Source organism: Takifugu rubripes, unplaced genomic scaffold (assembly GCF_901000725.2).
Source record: "Takifugu rubripes unplaced genomic scaffold, fTakRub1.2, whole genome shotgun sequence".
NCBI lineage: Eukaryota > Metazoa > Chordata > Actinopteri > Tetraodontiformes > Tetraodontidae > Takifugu > Takifugu rubripes.
Genome location: NW_021821589.1, coordinates 22456 through 40606, shown reverse-complemented (window position 1 = coordinate 40606; position 18151 = coordinate 22456). Strand labels below are relative to the sequence as shown.

Below are 18151 nucleotides of genomic sequence, written 5' to 3'. Positions count from 1 at the left end.
GGTTCACCAAAGAACTTGGCATGGTGAGCAAGAGCATGACGCCAGAAGAGGTGAGAGCAGCCAGCGGAGGGGCTTCTGGGATGGGGGGGTCTAGACTTACATCCCTGCTAATTATTAGGAGTCAGGAGAAACAGTTGGGGATCAAAGCGGTTGCGGTTTCTTAGAGCAACACACCCGTCCGTAAACCTTGATGTCAGTAAATTCTATTGCAGACAGATTTGAAGCTGCTCTTCAAAGAATGATATAATATTCTACGTTTCTCCGCGGCGCAGCATCAAGCAGCTCCTCCAGACATGCAGGAGGCTGAACACCGCGTTCCCCAGGGATGCGTGTCGAGCCCACTTCTGTTCACAGCTACAGCTCAAATTCCAGAGGGGATGGAATTCCTCAAATGCATAAATATTATTAGGATTGTCACCATGGATACAAATACCAGATCGGATCATCACAGATTGTTTAGGATTTAATTCAAGATAAAGAAAGGAACTCGGGTATGAAATCTGATCATTTTCTCAGTCTTGACTGAGTGGATCATGTGCCCGAACCACCCCATTCATTGTTCTCATAAAAAGGAAAAAAATAATCAATAACCCTCAACACTGCAACAGAACAGTTCCTAACTCGCTAGGCTATAAAATACTCAAGCATCTCTACCATGGTTCCATGGGAAACAAAGAAAAGGCAATGGTTTAAGAAATCCTTTCTCAGGACATATTCAAATTAAAAAATTCAAGGGAATTCAGTAAAGTGATTCACAACAGGTACATGAGGCAGGTTCCACCATCCAAGCAATCAAGTAATATTAAGGATTCCAAATTTACAGGGAATAAAAACGGTGCAAAATGCTTGAGTCCGAGCTGATAGTGGTGTTTCCCCCAGTGGCAGACTAAGCTGAGCTTCACAGGGGACCCGCGGGACCCGTAGGACTGGTTCCTGCTGCAGTGGGACCGGTTCCTGCTGCCGTGGTACCGGTTCCTGCTGCCGTGGGACCGGTTCCTGCTGCCGTGGGACCGGTTCCTGCTGCCGTGGGACCACGCTGTATTCAGTGCTCTTCTTTCTCTCGGCGCCTTTCTTCTCCTTCTCGTCCTGCAGGGCTGTGCCGAGCTTCTTGATGAGAACCGACAGCACCTTGTCCAGAGGATCCATCACGCCCCTTTGGAGCCACTTGGGAATTGTAGTCCTGGCATGATGGAAGCCTAATTTCTGAAGGATGTAGTCCACACCCACCGGGTCAATCTTGCGTCCTGTCCAGGAGATAAGCCTGAGGACAGAGGAGACAGAGGAGACAGGAGACAGAGGAGACAGAGGAGACAGAAGACAGAGGAGACAGGAGACAGAGGAGACAGGAGACAGAGGAGACAGAGGAGACAGGAGACAGAGGAGACAGGAGACAGAGGAGAGAGACAGAGAGAGGAGAGGGGGGAGGGAGGGGAGAGGGGGAGAGGAGAGAGGGGAGAGGGAGAGGGGAGGGGGGAGGGGGAGAGGGTGAGGGGGGGGGGCAAACTTGAGCAAGGTGTGATGACATCAGAAACAGGCCCAGCTGCAGCAGCTCCCCCCCTGACCTGAGGGTGGGCTCCAGGTGCCAGGTGTTACACATGAACTCCCTCCAGTCCACCGTGGTGTAGTTGACGCCCCCTCCTGGTCCTTCTCCGAGGAGTTTTGGTCGCGCTGCGCCGTCGGCTCTTCTGGCCCGGCCGGGTGGCAACAGGCGCGGGGCGAAAAGGGCTGAGGGCACAAAGGTGAGGACACAAGGGGGGGCGTTAAAAAGGAGCCAGCAGGTCAGTCCTGGTCCACCCACCCATTCACCTGCACCTTTGAGCACCACTGAGATCAGCTGCTCAAGCTTAACGAACCAGGAGGAGTGGAGATCTCAGCACCCTCCTTCAGCAACATAGAGCACCTCCACCCTAACCCTAACCCTGACCCTAACCCCCTAACCCGACCCTAACCCTCTAACCCTAACCCCCTAACCCTGACCCTAACCCTCTAACCCTAACCCCCTAACCCTCTAACTCTAACCCTCTAACCCTAACCCTCTAACCCTCTAACTCTAACCCTCTAACCCTCTAACCCTAACCCTCTAACCCTAACCCTCTAACTCTAACCCTAACCCCTAACCCTGACCCTAACCCCCTAATCCTAACCTGACCCCCTAACCCTGACCCTAACCCCCTAATCCTAACCCTGACCCCCTAATCCTAACCCTGACCCCCTCACCCTGACCCTAACCCTGACCCTAACCCCCTAACCCTGACCCTAACCCCCTAATCCTAACCCTGACCCTAACCCTAACCCTGACCCAGACCCTAACCCTGACCCTAACCCCCTAACCCTAACCCTGACCCAGACCCTAACCCTAACCCCCTAATCCTAACCCTGACCCTAACCCTAACCCTGACCCAGACCCTAACCCTGACCCTAACCCCCTAATCCTAACCTGACCCTAACCCTGACCCGACCCAGACCCTAACCCTGACCCTAACCCCCTAATCCTAACCCTGACCCTAACCCTAACCCTGACCCAGACCCTAACCCTGACCCTAACCCCCTAACCCTAACCCTGACCCAGACCCTAACCCTAACCCCCTAATCCTAACCCTGACCCTAACCCTAACCCTGACCCAGACCCTAACCCCCTAATCCTAACCCTGACCCTAACCCTAACCCTGACCCTATCCCTAACCCTGACCCAGACCCTAACCCTGACCCTAACCCCCTGACCCTAACCCTGACCCTGACCCTAACCCTAACCCTGACCCTGACCCAGACCCTAACCCTGACCCTAACCCCCTAATCCTAACCCTGACCCTAACCCTAACCCTGACCCTAACCCTAAACCCTGACCCAGACCCTAACCCTGACCCTGACCCTAACCCCTAACCCTGACCCTGACCCTAACCCCTATCCCTAACCCTGACCCAGACCCTAACCCTGACCCTGACCCTAACCCCCTGACCCTAACCCTGACCCTGACCCTAACCCCCTGACCCTAACCCGACCCTGACCCTAACCCTGACCCTAACCCCCTAACCCTGACCCTAACCCCTAATCCTAACCCTGACCCTAACCCTAACCCTGACCCAGACCCTAACCCTGACCCTAACCCTACCCTGACCCTAACCCTAACCCTAACCCCTAATCCTAACCCTGACCCTAACCCTGACCCAGACCCTAACCCTGACCCTAACCCCCTAATCCTAAACCCTGACCCTAACCTGACCCTGACCCTAACCCTGACCCAGACCCTAACCCTGACCCTAACCCCCTAATCCTACCCTGACCCTAACCCTGACCCTGACCCTAACCCTGACCCAGACCCTAACCCCCTAATCCTAACCCTGACCCTAACCCTAACCCTGACCCTGACCCTGACCCTAACCCTGACCCTGACCCTAACCTAACCCGAGGTTACCCTGTCCACAACAGGCCGCCCTAGCAATGAGCCTAGTGAATGAGAAGGCGTGAAGACCAGACCTTTTTTCCTTCTCCTTCAGGTAGGCGGACACCAGGTCATGAAGGAACATGATGAGCTCGGCATCCATGGTGACGCAGATGTGGTCGGTGAACTCGGTCACCACGCTGCACTCCACGATGGGCTTGCTGCTGCGCCTGGAACAGAGGCAGCAGCGCTGCTTTAGCTCGGGAAACGGGACATAAACATGGGCTTTGAAGAACTGGTCCCAGTTGAACTTAGTGGTAACAAAGATGGAGGTTCGCCCACATGCAGCCCACCTGTCAGACGGCTCATCGGGGTCCTGCACGTGGATGGATTTAAAGTCCAGCTGCATTCTGGGAAGAGCAAAGATGGTCTCCGTTTCGTGGTTGTAGCTGGAGGAGCTGCGAAGCTGCTCAGCAGGCTGGAGCTTTTGGCGGCGGCTCCTCTCCTGGTTGATGGCCTCTACGTTCCTGAGCAAGTTCAGCTCTGAAGGGAGAAGAAGGTGCGTATGTGAGCGAAGCCACGTGCTGAGCTGACGTGCTGGCAGACAGCTCTGGAGCGCACGATGTCCGTGCACAGCGGCCGACCTCCAGAAGTGCCCAGCAGAATGCTAACGCTGCTAATGCTTTTCCTTCAGTTTGAGTACAACTACTGTAGTTTGGAAACATCTGCACCCTGACATCTGTCTGACGTCCTCCACAGACAGCAGCTGGATGGAGCTCACATTTCTAGCAGAGTGTCTCCTGGTGGCACCGTCCTTCTGACCCTGATCAAGCGGTGGTTTCACTCCAAAACCAGTTACCTTCATTCCTCATGGCGGTGACGTAACCGAACCACTCCTTGACTGTTGCCACTCCGTGGGCGGGTTTTCATGTCGCCGCCGGGTTATTTTGTTATGGTGGCCATTGGGCTTTCAAGTGCTCCGCAGGGTTTGGTCACCATGGTGTTGTGACCCAGATGGAAATCTAGTGTCTGAACGATGTAGGTCGAATCATCTGTGGAGCCTGAAGTGACAGAAGGAGAAAGCTCTCTATTACTGCCCCTGGAATAATGCTGGGATTCCCAAAATTAGAAGCTATTCCTCACCGTCCTCCAAGATCTTCTGTGCCTCTGTCCAGAAGGCAATGTTGGGCTCTTCCAGGTGGAACAAAGCCCAGGATTTGGAGCGAAAGTTGGCCCATGGAAGCAGGCCAGCGTCATGTGGTTGCCGTGCAGGCTCATGGAGCCGCCCAACTGCACGGCTCCTCGGGCAGGGGCATCTGGAAGAGCGAGATGTGGCAGCCGGCGATTACCTTCAGCACCCCGGGCCAGTGGCGGTGATGGGCCGCATCCATGTCTGCGTGACAGAGAGGGTCACACGTCTGAGTCGACCTGAAACATCTCCACACCGACATGGGCTGGACGAAGCCTCACTGGGGGAAGCCTCTCCTCCGGAGGGAGGGACAGCTGAAGCAGGACAGAAAGGCTCTGGCTTACAATTCTGCAGCTCCTTTCTCGCGCTGGTGACGGGGGTTTTAGGAGGCAGGTACGGACCGGGACCCCAGGTGGACAGAGCCCGCTTGCTGGTGTCGAACTGCTGCGTGAAAAACTCCTGCAGCTTCATGCCGATCTTGATGAGGTCTGGCGTGGTGGAGCGTGAATGATGACCTGGAAAACATCCCACTGCAAGTCCCCGTGGACAAAGATCTCACTGGGCAGAGAGGGCGAACGAGACGGGAAAGGTGAGCACTGGGAGAGCAGCAGGACAGAGCAGATGGAGCGGAGCTCAGCTTCTGCTCACCTTTTCTCTGAGAGGCTGGTGTCCAGCGTGCACAGGTTGACCTTCCATTCGTCCTGCAGCTGAAGGTCGGCATTGCTGAAAACTCCCATGAGAATGCTGGAGCCCATGTAGTCCACACGGGCCTCCGTAGAGCCCATGGTGATCTGGATCTTGTGGCTCGGCTGTTGATTGGGGTGTTCAGAGATGTGGCTGTAAAACAGAAGAAGAAGAAGCTCCAGCTCCAGACGTGTGCTGCACGCGAGAGCTCGGCCCATCACTCAGGAACCCTAAAGCATTTACTCACAGACCATCTCCAAAGTGTTGACGTCTATGTTGCCCCCCACCACCCCGCCCTTGGAGTCCAGCTTGGAGCGGCCGAGGCCGACGGACATGCTGATCTCTCGGTCGCGGTTGCTTCCCACAGACAGTCGGCCCTGACTCTTGAGGCCGCTGGTGGTCCAGCTGCAGGGGGAGGAAAGCTGGAGTGAAGCTGCTGAATAAAGCAGGAGAGCTCTCCAAGAACCATCAGCGGCTCCCTCAGTCTCCCAGGAAGAAACGCAGGTGGGCAAAGGAGTGCGAGCTGAAACCGGGCTGACCAAAGGCAGAGGCAGCTAATCGGGTCAACTATGGAGAGGCAGCCTGGACGAGTGTTTACCTGCGATTCCGAAGGCTGCCTCTACCAAAGAGAAGAAGCACCGAGCCGAAGTTCTGGGACACTGAGAAGCCCCGAATGACGCACTGTGTGGCAGGCGGCGAGTATTACACCTCCGACTAAGACCTGTGCACTGGACCATCTGCCACGACGGTTCCGCTAGCTGTGCTCAGCGAAGGCGACGGAAGCAGAAAGGGGATTCATGCAAACTCTGATAAGCGATACAGGGTCAGGGTTAGCGATCAGGGTCAGGTTAGCGATACAGGGTCAGCGATAGCGCTACAGGGTCAGGGTTAGCGATACAGGGTCAGGGTTAGCGATACAGGGTCAGGGTTAGCGATACAGGGTCAGGTTAGCGATACAGGGTCAGCGATAGCGCTACAGGGTCAGGGTTAGCGATACAGGGTCAGGGTTAGCGATACAGGGTCAGCGTTAGCGATACAGGGTCAGGGTTAGCGATACAGGGTCAGGGTTAGCGATACAGGGTCAGGGTTAGCGCTACAGGGTCAGGGTTAGCGATACAGGGTCAGGGTTAGCGATACAGGGTCAGGTTAGCGATACAGGGTCAGGGTTAGCGATACAGGGTCAGGGTTAGCGATACAGGGTCAGGGTTAGCGCTACAGCTTTGGTGCCCACGAATGGCCATTTACCATCAGCAGGACAAAATGTGGCCCCAGTAAAGGGGTCAGCCACCAGTAAAGAGCCACACGTGTGCATGTTATGTGTCACCAGTAGCAACGGCTCCGAGAGCTCCAGCAGGGAGGGAAGAAATACCACTGAAGAACAAGGCATGTGAAGAAATAGCAGGAACCTCACCGCTAGTGACCAAAAGCTGATGTGCTTTGCTGGAGCACTCCATCATCTCTGCTAACTTTATTCTCTCCGTGATGCAAAGTTCACCATTTTAAAATGACTTTCTAGAAAAAGGCGATGCGAGTAGCTCAGCTCCCACATCCATCATTTAAAGAGTGTAACAAGATCATCTACAATGGAAGGAGGGCGAATAACAGTCCCACTGGGGAGGACTCACGAGCTGACGGACCAGGACCGTTCCAGATAAATCAGCTTTGGCCCAAACTGAAGCCTCCTAACTGCTTCTTCACATGACCTGATGGGGATGGACGGGGGCACTCACGTATTGTTCCCCATGACGTTGCTCATGTTCATTTGGACGGTGAGCTGCTTCAGGTTGATGGCAAACACCACCAGAGTCTCCCACGGGGCCCCCTGCTGGCCGGATGTCTTTCCATTCTTACTGGCGGAGGGAGTTGAGGTCTTAGTGACAGAATCTAGAGGAGAGGCCCATGAAGATCAGTGTGGACTGAAGGTCAGTTCAGCATTTGAAACTTTTGATTGAACACTTTTTCCAACAGTAAAAGGAAAAGCAGCTCACCCCCCCCCCCCCACCCCCACCCCACCACTGATCATATAACAACGGTTGAATCATGAAGATCTTTGAAAGACGCAGAGTCAGAATCCTCCCTGTTGGAGATGGAAGGATGAGAAACAGACAATGATGTGTGTGTGTGAGTGTGTGTGTGTGTGTGTGTGTGTGAGTGTGGTGTGTGTGTGGGGGGGTGATATGCAGACGCATGTCTCTGGAAGGCCAACAGGGGAGATGTTGAGCTCCAGCCCCAGCCGAGCCCACTTGTTCAGAACTTTGGGACTTCCTGGTCTGATATCCAACCACGAGCAAAGATCCACATCTCACCTGAGCTTGAAGCGTGAGATGAAACTACAGACGGTTTCCCAGGGTTCATTTTATGCTGCTTTGATAAATATGGACCCATATTTTTACCTCTCCTGGGAGCAGAGGAGTCCGAGACGCTCCTGCTGCGTCCAGGTGCTGGAGGCTTGAGTGAGCCAGGCTGCTCGGGGACATGCTGCTTCCTGTCAGGTGCTCTGAGAAGACATTAGGGGACTGGGGCATGTGCTGTGTGTGCCCGTGCTGCCGTCCCAGGTCCTCCAGTAGGCTTTGCGGGTGCTCGGGGACAGGTGCTGGGTGAGGTTTTCTGCAGAGTCTGGGGTGGCCGGACCCGAGGCTGTGGGAAGATCAGGGTGAGAGTGAAGGGCAGGAAGTGCCGGGATGACGGTCAGAGCCAGAACATGAAGCCGATCCCCAAACATCCACTTGCATTCAGTGATTCTTGGATCAACTATTGCCTCACTCGTGGGTCCCAGGCCACTCAGAGTGCCAGAACCTGTTGGACGGTTCTGATAGGAACCTTGGGCACCTTTACATAAACAGGCTTTTGAACTGGGACTAGGGGTTAGGGTTAGGTTAGGGTTAGGGTTAGGGTCAGGGTTAGGTTAGGTTAGGTTAGGTTAGGGTTAGGTTAGGTTAGGTTAGGGTTAGGTTAGGGTCAGGGTTAGGTTAGGGTTAGGGTTAGGGTCAGGGTTAGGTTAGGTTAGGTTAGGTTAGGGTTAGGGTTAGGTTAGGTTAGGGTTAGGGTCAGGGTTAGGTTAGGGTTAGGGATCAACATTGTGATCAGCGTCGTGGTGAGCTGATTAGTCCACACGTCCTCGTTTGTGTGGCTGTTGTGTGGCTGTTGTGTGGCTGTTGTGGTGGCTGTTGTGTGGCTGTTGTGTGGCTGTTGTGTAGCTGTTGTGTGCATCATGGCAATGTCGCTCATTCTGGCTTTTTCTAACCCAAATCATGCGTTTTATGAAATTAGACCCTTTCAAATAAATAAAGAAAAATGAGCAGCTTTAAAAATATATTATTATAAATATTTTGCACCGAGAAAAATGCAGCATTCAAAGCAGCATAATCATAACTAATAAAAAAGATTGTTTCTTCAAGTTTGGCCCTCAACCCAAATTATTGTTAGATCAATAATATCATAGATGTATACGTGTCAGATCGATACTATCATAGATGTATACGTGTCAGATCGATACTATCATAGATGTATACGTGTCAGATCGATAATACCATAGATGTTTAGATGTTTAGATGTTTTACTGCTGCCTGAACTTGTCCAAATCCTTCAAAAGGTTAGGGTTTGTACTGATTCCCTTGTAACCGTTAATCCAACTCAAAGCGGTCTAAAGAGGAGGCCTTTTCAGCGCAGCACCTGGTAGGTTGATGGTCTGGTCTCCCAGGAACAGGCGCCTGGCGATGCTCCGGCGGTACCAGGCCCGGGGGAAGGCCAGGATCTCGCTCAGTCGTCTCATGTCATATTTGAAAGAAGCCGAGCCGATGTCGCACACAGCTGAGGGGAGAAGAAGAAGCCCGTTGTTCGTGTGCGTCCTGAACAGAGCTCCTTCTCTGGTCTACAACAGGAGCAACTGGCTCACAGTCTACCCCGGGGAGAAAACGCCACTCTCCTCCTGTACCTGAGATATTGATCAGGGTGGTTCTATCTTTCCACCTTTGGCAGGAATAAAAATCTCAGTGAATGTGGGGCCACCGCTGCGTCTCATCCTGGACAAGCTGACTTTCACAAACTCCAGGTTGATGCTCAGAGAATCTTTCCTGCCTGTGACTGAAGACGGTTCCTCGTCCACTGCTTGTTGAAGAAGAGGAGAGATGGTCAGGACCACAGTGAATCTTGCTGCTCCCTGCCAGCCTCTACTGATAGACAGTGTTGAGGCCTTTGTCCTCGTACCCACTTAAATACTTGCTAACATGACAAAACTGCCCCGCTTATTTACCCTGGACCCACATTAGCAGCGTTTGCTTTCCCCTTTCCATACCTAACGGCCCAGAACCTGGAGGGAGGCCCGTGACTGCAGACTTCTGTTTTCCAGCACCGTACGGGTGGAAAACATAGAGGGAAAAGTCGGACATGCAGGCTGTGAAGCTGAGGCCCAGGAGGCCCCAGGAGGGCCCGACAGGTCCGACTGGCTGCTGCTGTGGCGGCTCCTGCCGAGGGGGCTCCCCAGCAGGGGGGAGGCTGGAAGGAAGCAGAGGAGTCAGGTGGGACTGGGAATGATGAAGGGAAGCAGTATGTGGACTGGACAGCCAAACTAAACACCTAATCAAGCTCCAACATGCACGAAAGGGCACGAAGACAGCGGTAATATTAATAACAAAATAATACAGAAGCTTAATATAATATAATAATAATAAAAGGAACAAAAGGGTGAGATCAACCGGAAACAAACAAGTTACTCAGGGAGCACAGCAGCACGGATGCACAGTTGGCATTTTCACATGGCACAAGGCATTTCCTAACCCTAACCCTCTAACCCTGACCCTCTAACCCTGACCCTAACCCTAACCCTCTAACCCTAACCCTCTAACCCTAACCCCTAACCCTCTAACCCTGACCCTCTGACCCTCTAACCCTGACCCTAACCCTCTAACCCTAACCCTGACCCTCTAACCCTGACCCTAACCCTCTAACCCTAACCCTCTAACCCTAACCCCCTAACCCTCTAACCCTAACCCTCTAACCCTAACCCTAACCCTCTAACCCTAACCCCTAACCCTCTAACCCCCTAACCCCCTAACCCTCTAACCCCCTAACCCTCTAACCCAACCCTCTAACCCTAACCCTAACCCTCTAACCCTAACCCCCTAACCCTCTAACCCTAACCCTCTAACCCTAACCCTCTAACCCTAACCCCCTAACCCTCTAACCCCCTAACCCTAACCCCACCCTAACCCTCTAACCCTAACCCTAACCCTCTAACCCTAACCCTCTAACCCTAACCCCACCCTACCCTCTAACCCTAACCCTCTAACCCTAACCCTCTAACCCTAACCCTAACCCTAACCCCACCCTAACCCTCTAACCCTAACCCTCTAACCCTAACCCTCTAACCCTAACCCCACCCTAACCCTCTAACCCTAACCCTCTAACCCTAACCCTAACCCTAACCCTAACCCCCTAACCCTAACCCTAACCTTTACTGGGGAGTGTCTTTGGAACGTGTTGCCCTGGTGGAGTAGAAGATGCTGGGTGAGGCCCATCATTCGGCTGGGCTCCAGCAGGGTTCTCCCGTTCTCCGCGGTTAGAAGAGAAGACCAGGTCCAAAGAGGGAAGCTTCAGCATACACTCCACCCTGGACATGGGCAGGCAGCTGAAGCGGATCTGGGAGGGCTGAACAAACAGAGCAAACCTGAAAGTGCACCTACAGTTGGCCGCTTTAATATAATAATATCCTCCCGTACATCTGGGTTAGGTAATTGTGCTGAGTACCTGAACTCTGACGTAGACCACCACATCTACAGGAAAGGAGGAGTAGGCTGATGTTGAGGAGGACAACGAGAAGTGGTGGATTCCTCGAGCTGCTCCGCATCAAACTGTCCCATGTCGTCCTCATGGGAAGCCACTGCTGAGGTGGAGACACAGCAGAAACGTATCAAGACCAGAGAAGATGCTGCCACAGAACGCCGCCGTTGAGACGTCTCAAACACACCGTTGTAATTCCGTTCCACTGGCGTGATCGGGATGGTCTCCAGTGCTTTCTCCAGGAAGTCCAGGAGACAGGGACTAATGACCATTTCCTCTGGCAGCGTCTGAAGAGCCACCCAGGCGTAGAGCTTTGCTGTCTTTACTCCTCCACTTCCTTTACCTTTGGCTGCACACACACAGCAAAGATGAAATCGCGTCCCTAACGGAGCTGCTAATCATGGATCCTAATGAAGGGCCACACATCTGTGAAGCCACTACACACTTCAGGAGGACATCACATGCATCATGCAAGTAAACATGAGGGAATGCTGAGTACCTGATGGAATAGGTGGGGGCGGGGGGGGGAGGAGCGAGTTAGTCTTGCTTTGGGCAGCACTGGGAGGGACGGGAGGACTGCTATCTTTCATACCATACAGCTTGGACTCTTTGGAGAGAGGGCGAGGGAGGGAGGATCCACGCGACGTGTTGGGGGACTCTGTCTTCAGTGTCTTGGAGTTGTAGTGTAACTGCGGGATGGAAGAAATGCAAATCAATCACGTGGACATTCACGCGTGGACGCTTGGGTTGCCGAGGGAGATGCTCACCTTTACGTCCACTCCTGGAATGTAGAAAACGGTTGTCTCCATGTCGTTGGACTTGGTCTGCAGAGAGGAGGGGCATTTCTTGCCAGCTAGCAGATGGGTGGTGGAGGTGCAGGAGGGCTGCAGTTTCTTCTTCTTGGGAGGAGACTCCTGGTCGAGACTCCTGAGGCTGCGCTCACAGCTCCTGTGGACCCACAGAGAAGAGCAACGTTGTCACAGTAAGGGCTGAAGGCACTTTCCTCCCTTCAGAAGCTTGATGTAGAAGGTTTTATGTGTCCATGTGGAGAAATGAATCATGAAGCATTCCATTGTAAACGTTAAGACCACTATATTCAGAACGGGTTAGGAGCTCAAGCTCACGCCTTCCGCTCTGTCTCCAATAGTTGTGCCAATATACCTCCGCAGGGAAACGTCCTCGTGCTCCACTTGCTGAGTGGTGGGGTGGAGGACGCACTTCCCGCTGTCGATCTCCACACGGATGTCCAACTCAAAGTCGATGTTTCTTTCGGTCGGTGGGCCACTGAAGCCACGGCTTGCAGGGATGCTCGGCCAGCGTTCGCTGAACAGCTGACTGACAGCAGAAAACCCAGAGGACTTCTTATGGGATGCTTGGCTGAGGAGAAAATGTGCAATCCACATTTATTTAGCATATAAAAAGCCTTGTTAGCAAAGGAGACATTAAGCTACAACTGCGCTTTTAGCAAAATGCTCTTCAAGATGACAGGTGGGGGAGAACCTCAGGCTGTCAAATATTGTGTTCCAACCAAGGCTTCATCAAGGTGAGAAGGTTTCCTGAACTACTGCTGCAGCTACTGCAGCTAACGCTAACCCTCGCTGGCCAACAGAGCAAAACGCAGACTCACAACGGCCGTCTGTAGCTGGATGGTCGCTGACGTTCAAACTCATCTTCCTTCTCAGAGTCTTCAGAAGAGGAAGAGGACAGGTCGTCACGCCGAAGATCATCGTGCTGGAAGGGAGGTTCAGGTGAGAAGACAGCAGGGGTGACAGGGGCACTGAGAGCTGTTGGCTGGCCCTCAAGAACAGATGGAGTATGAGGATGGTAGTGATGGTGGAGATGGGATGGATCATCAGTGGTGATCGACAACAGGTCCACCTCTGTCTCCTCGGGGAACTTTGGAGCATGACAGAGAAGAAACATTCACAAACTGGACAAATGTCAAGACAGTGTTCTGTTGACAGGAGTGCTGGTGGCCCAAAAGGGTCGGAAGAGAAGGCAGTCGGTCATGCATGAGAGGGAGAATCAAAGAGCCTAGGATGAAAGAGGACAACGCAGCGCCTCGTCACCAAAGAGGAAGCACGCTCTTCTGAAAATGACAGTGTTAAAAGCCCAAGGCTCGTATCCATAGCGACAGGGGTCAGAAACTTCCAACTGTGAACAATATGGAGAGAGCTAAGAGCCGCGCCTGACTGCTGCGGAGCCTCAACGCAGACGGAAGCCTCGCCAGCTGTGCGGGACTGGAATTTACATCCCTTCTTTAAAGTGTCTAAAATAAGGAAAGCTGCTTTTTTTTTAGACAAAAACCAGTTTTAAAGACTCACCAGGCTGTTGCAAAACTGTAAAGAATGATCTGAAACAGATGAAAGGGGGTTCTGGTCCGACATACTTGCCTAATTAAACCTGTTTCTACAGTATGAAAAGATTTACAGTCACTCTGGTTTGAATGATTTATGGCTTGAAGACCGCAGATGCTCCTTTAGGGGGGCTGTGCTCAGCATCCAGGCAAAGTCCTTGAGAAGCAGCAAATACAGCGAAGAAAAGCTGCAGTCAAAACAGGAGTTTACAAAGAGCAGCCGAGTTTGGGGCTCTTCTCAGGGTGACCAGGGCCAATTGGGGTTCTAATTATGCAGCCTCAGAACAGAAGGAGCTTGGTGCACGTGCACGAGAGCTCCTGCAGAATGGTGCACGCGTGTGCTTGGACATGCTCTCCTGTTTTGACTCTGCAGGATCATCAGTGTTGCCAGTGTTGATCAAACCAGAGAAGAGAAGAGAGAAGAGGTGTGGCTCATGTTTCTCTGAGTCTCAGAACCAAATACCTTGAAGACCTCTCCCGGACCGACAGCTGTGACAGCACTTCCCAGGCCCTGATTACTGATCTTCAATTGGACAAATGGATCATTAAACATAAGGCTGCCTTAAATTGAATAAAAAGATCTTGTGCTCCATTCCAGGGTGGCACGCCTCACGTTGCTAATTCATGTGATCATTTTTGTGCCACAGGCAGAACAAACACTAACTAACACCTGGAAATGGAAGGTGCAGAAAACACAAATACTTTCACACTGTTATCACTTAAAACGCTGATTTATCTAGAAAAACTCTAGCAAATGAAAAGCAGTAGCATATGAGAGCAGAAGGAGGTCTTTATTCTACCGTGTCTTGGATGTTAAAGGTGACCCGAGGTCCAGGCGAGGCCGCATCGATGCGTACGTCTGGAAAATCCTCGACATCTCCGATCCTGGAACTGGGAGCACAGTAAGATTCCATGAGAAAAAGTTTCAGTTACCACAAAAAAAGACATTTCATTGGCTTTCATTATAGCTGCTGAACATAATGCAGCTTAGCTTATTCCAACAGTAAATACGTCACAAAGGGCTCCTAACAGTGTGGTTTCCAGAATCATGTCAGCAGGAAGCGGGATGTTTGGGAAGCGTGTGTCATGCCGTACCTCTGTCTGTCCACCCTCTTCAGAGGAGGTCGTCCGGCTGCTGCCGAGATGCTCTTGGAACGGCTGTAGCTTGGTTTGTAGCCGAGGCCCCACTTATCTTTCAGAGAGGCAGCCTGGATCAATACATAATCAATACATAATCAATGTCTTTGCATGACAACATATCAAACACATATATAAACAAGGACAGAAGCACTGGGAGAACTCGGCTTTACCATCAAAGCTCCTGGTCTTTGATTTTTGGAAGCTCAAATTTCACTGTGGACTCCAGAACATCAGCTGTTAAACAGGCTCTTCAAGTGGCTCATTTGAACGATTTTAACCACATTTGCTGAAAAGGACGTTAAAATCCATTCAAAACCTATTTGGCTGTCAAACGGACAGACAAACGCCGGCTGTCACGTGTGAATATTAGGAGGTAACGAGGGAATATTCGATATAAATATGCTGCTGGACCATCCTCCCCAATAAAAGATGTTTCTGGTGTTGGCTGACTTGGTTTCACTTGTCAAACCTTAATAGCTCACAAGAATATCCTTATCGCCTCCATACCTGCCTCCTCTACATCAGCCAGTTCCTGTGGAACGTTTGGGTCCTGATCGATCAGATCGGTGGCTCCTAACTGAGCCCCCGTGGAGGTGAAAAAGAGTTCTGAATAAAGGACACACGAGTAAACTCTTCAACCCCTCCGGCACCAACCAAAGTGTTTATGGTGTCCACGTTCTTCCCACTGAGTCCTCTAAAGTCCTTATGTTTGATGGAACGCAACATCTGCTGCTCAGTTTTACCGAATGCTGTCCAGCATGTCTGGCTCCTGAGCCCAGAACCTGGTAAAGACCCAGGTTCTGCTGGTCAACAACGATTCCAGTTGTTGTTCCAACTCTCTGCAAGCTTCTTATCTTCCACAATCCATGTGGGCTTTAGCAGTATCCAGCTGCAGGTGCTTGAAATGAACCTAGAGGTCCAACTAGAAAGGTTGGACCTGCAGCCACAGCTCCAAACTCCCACAACCTTTCAAGAATCCCCCAGAATTGGGGACAGTTGTCAGGAGGTCAAACACAAGGCAGATCAATTCCTGGTTCCTTCTCAGGGCTGCTACTATGGAAAAGCTTCGATAAAAGGAGCACTGACTCTCATGCTGGAGCGCCGCAGTTTCTTCTCTTCCGGACGTCCCTCCTGATGTCGTTGACGGCCACAGATTCCAGCTGCTGATAGCGCTGAATCTCCTGGTTGATGGTGCCTTCGCTGGCTCCCAGTTTCCTTTGGGTCCAGAATGGTTTGATGAAGACACAGTTCTACAGAGAAGACTTTCCCCACAACCGTTATCATCCAGAACCAGGCCAGAAGCTTACTTGAGGTCATCAATGACTTTGGCCTGTTCATTCAGCTCTCTGATGTCCACCACCCTCTTGCTCAGCTTTCTCCCACGAGCATCCATCACTTGGTTCCCCGCCTGGCGTCTGGGGTCCAGGGCCTCCTGTTCAGTGGAAGCAATCAAACATCAAACTGAAGAAATAAGAGAACAAAAGTGCTGATTAAAACCACAAATGATTGTTAATGAGAAGCTGTTAATGAAAAGAGGTTGTGATTAGGTTAGCAAGGAAGAGAGGATTGGCTCAGGATAGAGAGCGAACCACAGGCCAGATCACCAGACGTCACCAATCCGAGCCACCGCCCATCACCACAACCGCCGCCCCATCACCACAACCGCCGCCCCATCAACCCCCGCCGCCGCCGCCCCATCACCGCCCCGCCGCCGCCCCATCACCACCGCCGCCCCATCACCGCCGCCGCCGCCCCATCACCACCGCCGCCGCCCCATCACCACCGCCCCATCACCCCCGCCCCGCCGCCGCCCATCACCACCGCCCCATCACCCCCACCGCCGCCGCCGCCCCATCACCACCGCCGCCGCCCCATCACCACCGCCCCATCACCGCCGCCGGCGCCGCCCCATCACCACCGCCCCATCACCACCACCGCCGCCCCATCACCACCCACCGCCGCCGCCCCATCACCACCGCCGCCGCCCCATCACCACCACCGCCGCCCCATCACCACCACCGCCGCCCCATCACCACCACCGCCGCCCCATCACCACAACCGCCGCCCCATCACCGCCGCCGCCCCATCACCACCGCCGCCCCATCACCGCCGCCGCCGCCCCATCACCACCGCCGCCGCCCATCACACCACCGCCCCATCACCGCCGCCCCATCACCACCGCCCCATCACCACCGCCGCCGCCCCATCACCACCGCCCCATCACCACCACCCCCTCCCCACCGCCGCCCCATCACCACCACCGCCGCCCCACCACCACCACCGCCGCCACATCACACCACCGCCGCCACCCCCACCCACTCACCACCCACCACCACCGCCGCCGCCCCACCACCACCGCCCCACCATCACCACCGCCCCATCACCACCACCCCCGCCACATCACCACCGCCGCCCCCCACCACCACCGCCCACTATCACCACACACCCACACACCGCCCCACCACCCCCCCGCCCCCCCATCACCACCGCCGCCGCCCCACCACCACCGCCGCCGCCCCCCCACCACCGCCGCCGCCCCATCACCACCTCCGCCGCCCCACCATCCACCAACCCCGCCACATCACCAACCGCCGCCGCACATCACCACCGCCCCGCCCCATCACCACTGGCCGCCGCCCCACCATCACCACCGCTGCCACATCACCACCGCACGCCGCCCCATCACCACCGCCGCCCCACCACCCCGCCACCACCGTATTATAAAGGACGGAGATTCCTGCTTCAGCCACTGCGGAGTTTAATGAGGGCGGCAGGGAAATGCTGAGCAACACTTTATGGGACTATTTCACTTTCTTGGCCCAGCATAAAAGCGTTGCTCAGCATGTTCAGCTCTGCCTCCTTCACCTGAGAGCTGCTGATCTGATCAATGAACAAGACGGAAAAACCACTTTAGTATCCCTGTGGGTGGCTACATACACAAGCCCAGGAGAGGGGTCTCTGGGCTCTGGCGCTGCCTGCTGGGAGGCCAGGGGGCACCCTGAGAGGAGTCCGCCGGGACAGACACACTCTGGGGCCTGGGGCTCAGGCCAGGATGTGCTGGACCAGACGCTTCTTTAGGGTCAGCCGAGGGCTGAACTTGGTCTCTGGACTCTGGAAACAATGGCAGGGACACAGGAATGAATGCTGCAGGACCAGACTGTAGCGCTCCGGCCCGCTGCCGAAAACCGGAGAACTCTGATCCCAGCGGATCAGCTCCGTTGTAAACACGAGCTTCCACCAGCTCCGATAACGTACCAAAATCAGGCCTTTTTTCTTTGGGCCGGAGCCTGTGAGGGCCTGTACTGGGCCTCAGCCGGGCCTCAGCCAGGCCTCAGCCAGGCCGCCGTACTGGGCCTCAGCCGGGCCTCAGCCAGGCCTCAGCCAGGCCGCCGTACTGGGCCTCAGCCGGGCTCAGCCGGCCTCAGCCAGGCCGCCGTACCGGGCCTCAGCCGGGCCTCAGCCAGGCCTCAGCCAGGCCACCGTACCGGGCCTGTACCGGGCCTCAGCCAGGCCTCAGCCAGGCCACCGTACCGGGCCTGTACCGGGCCTCAGCCAGGCCTCAGCCAGGCCACCGTACCGGGCCTCAGCCGGGCCTCAGCCTCTCTTGTCCAGCTGGTACCGAACG

The 18151-nt window shown here is 54.1% G+C and overlaps 1 pseudogene; it reads right to left on the bottom strand.

Moving 5' to 3' along the window:
• Window positions 1–697: 697 nt before the first annotated feature.
• The window catches only part of LOC115248148 (transmembrane protein KIAA1109 homolog), a 39904-nt pseudogene continuing 22450 nt past the window's right edge, over window positions 698–18151 (bottom strand).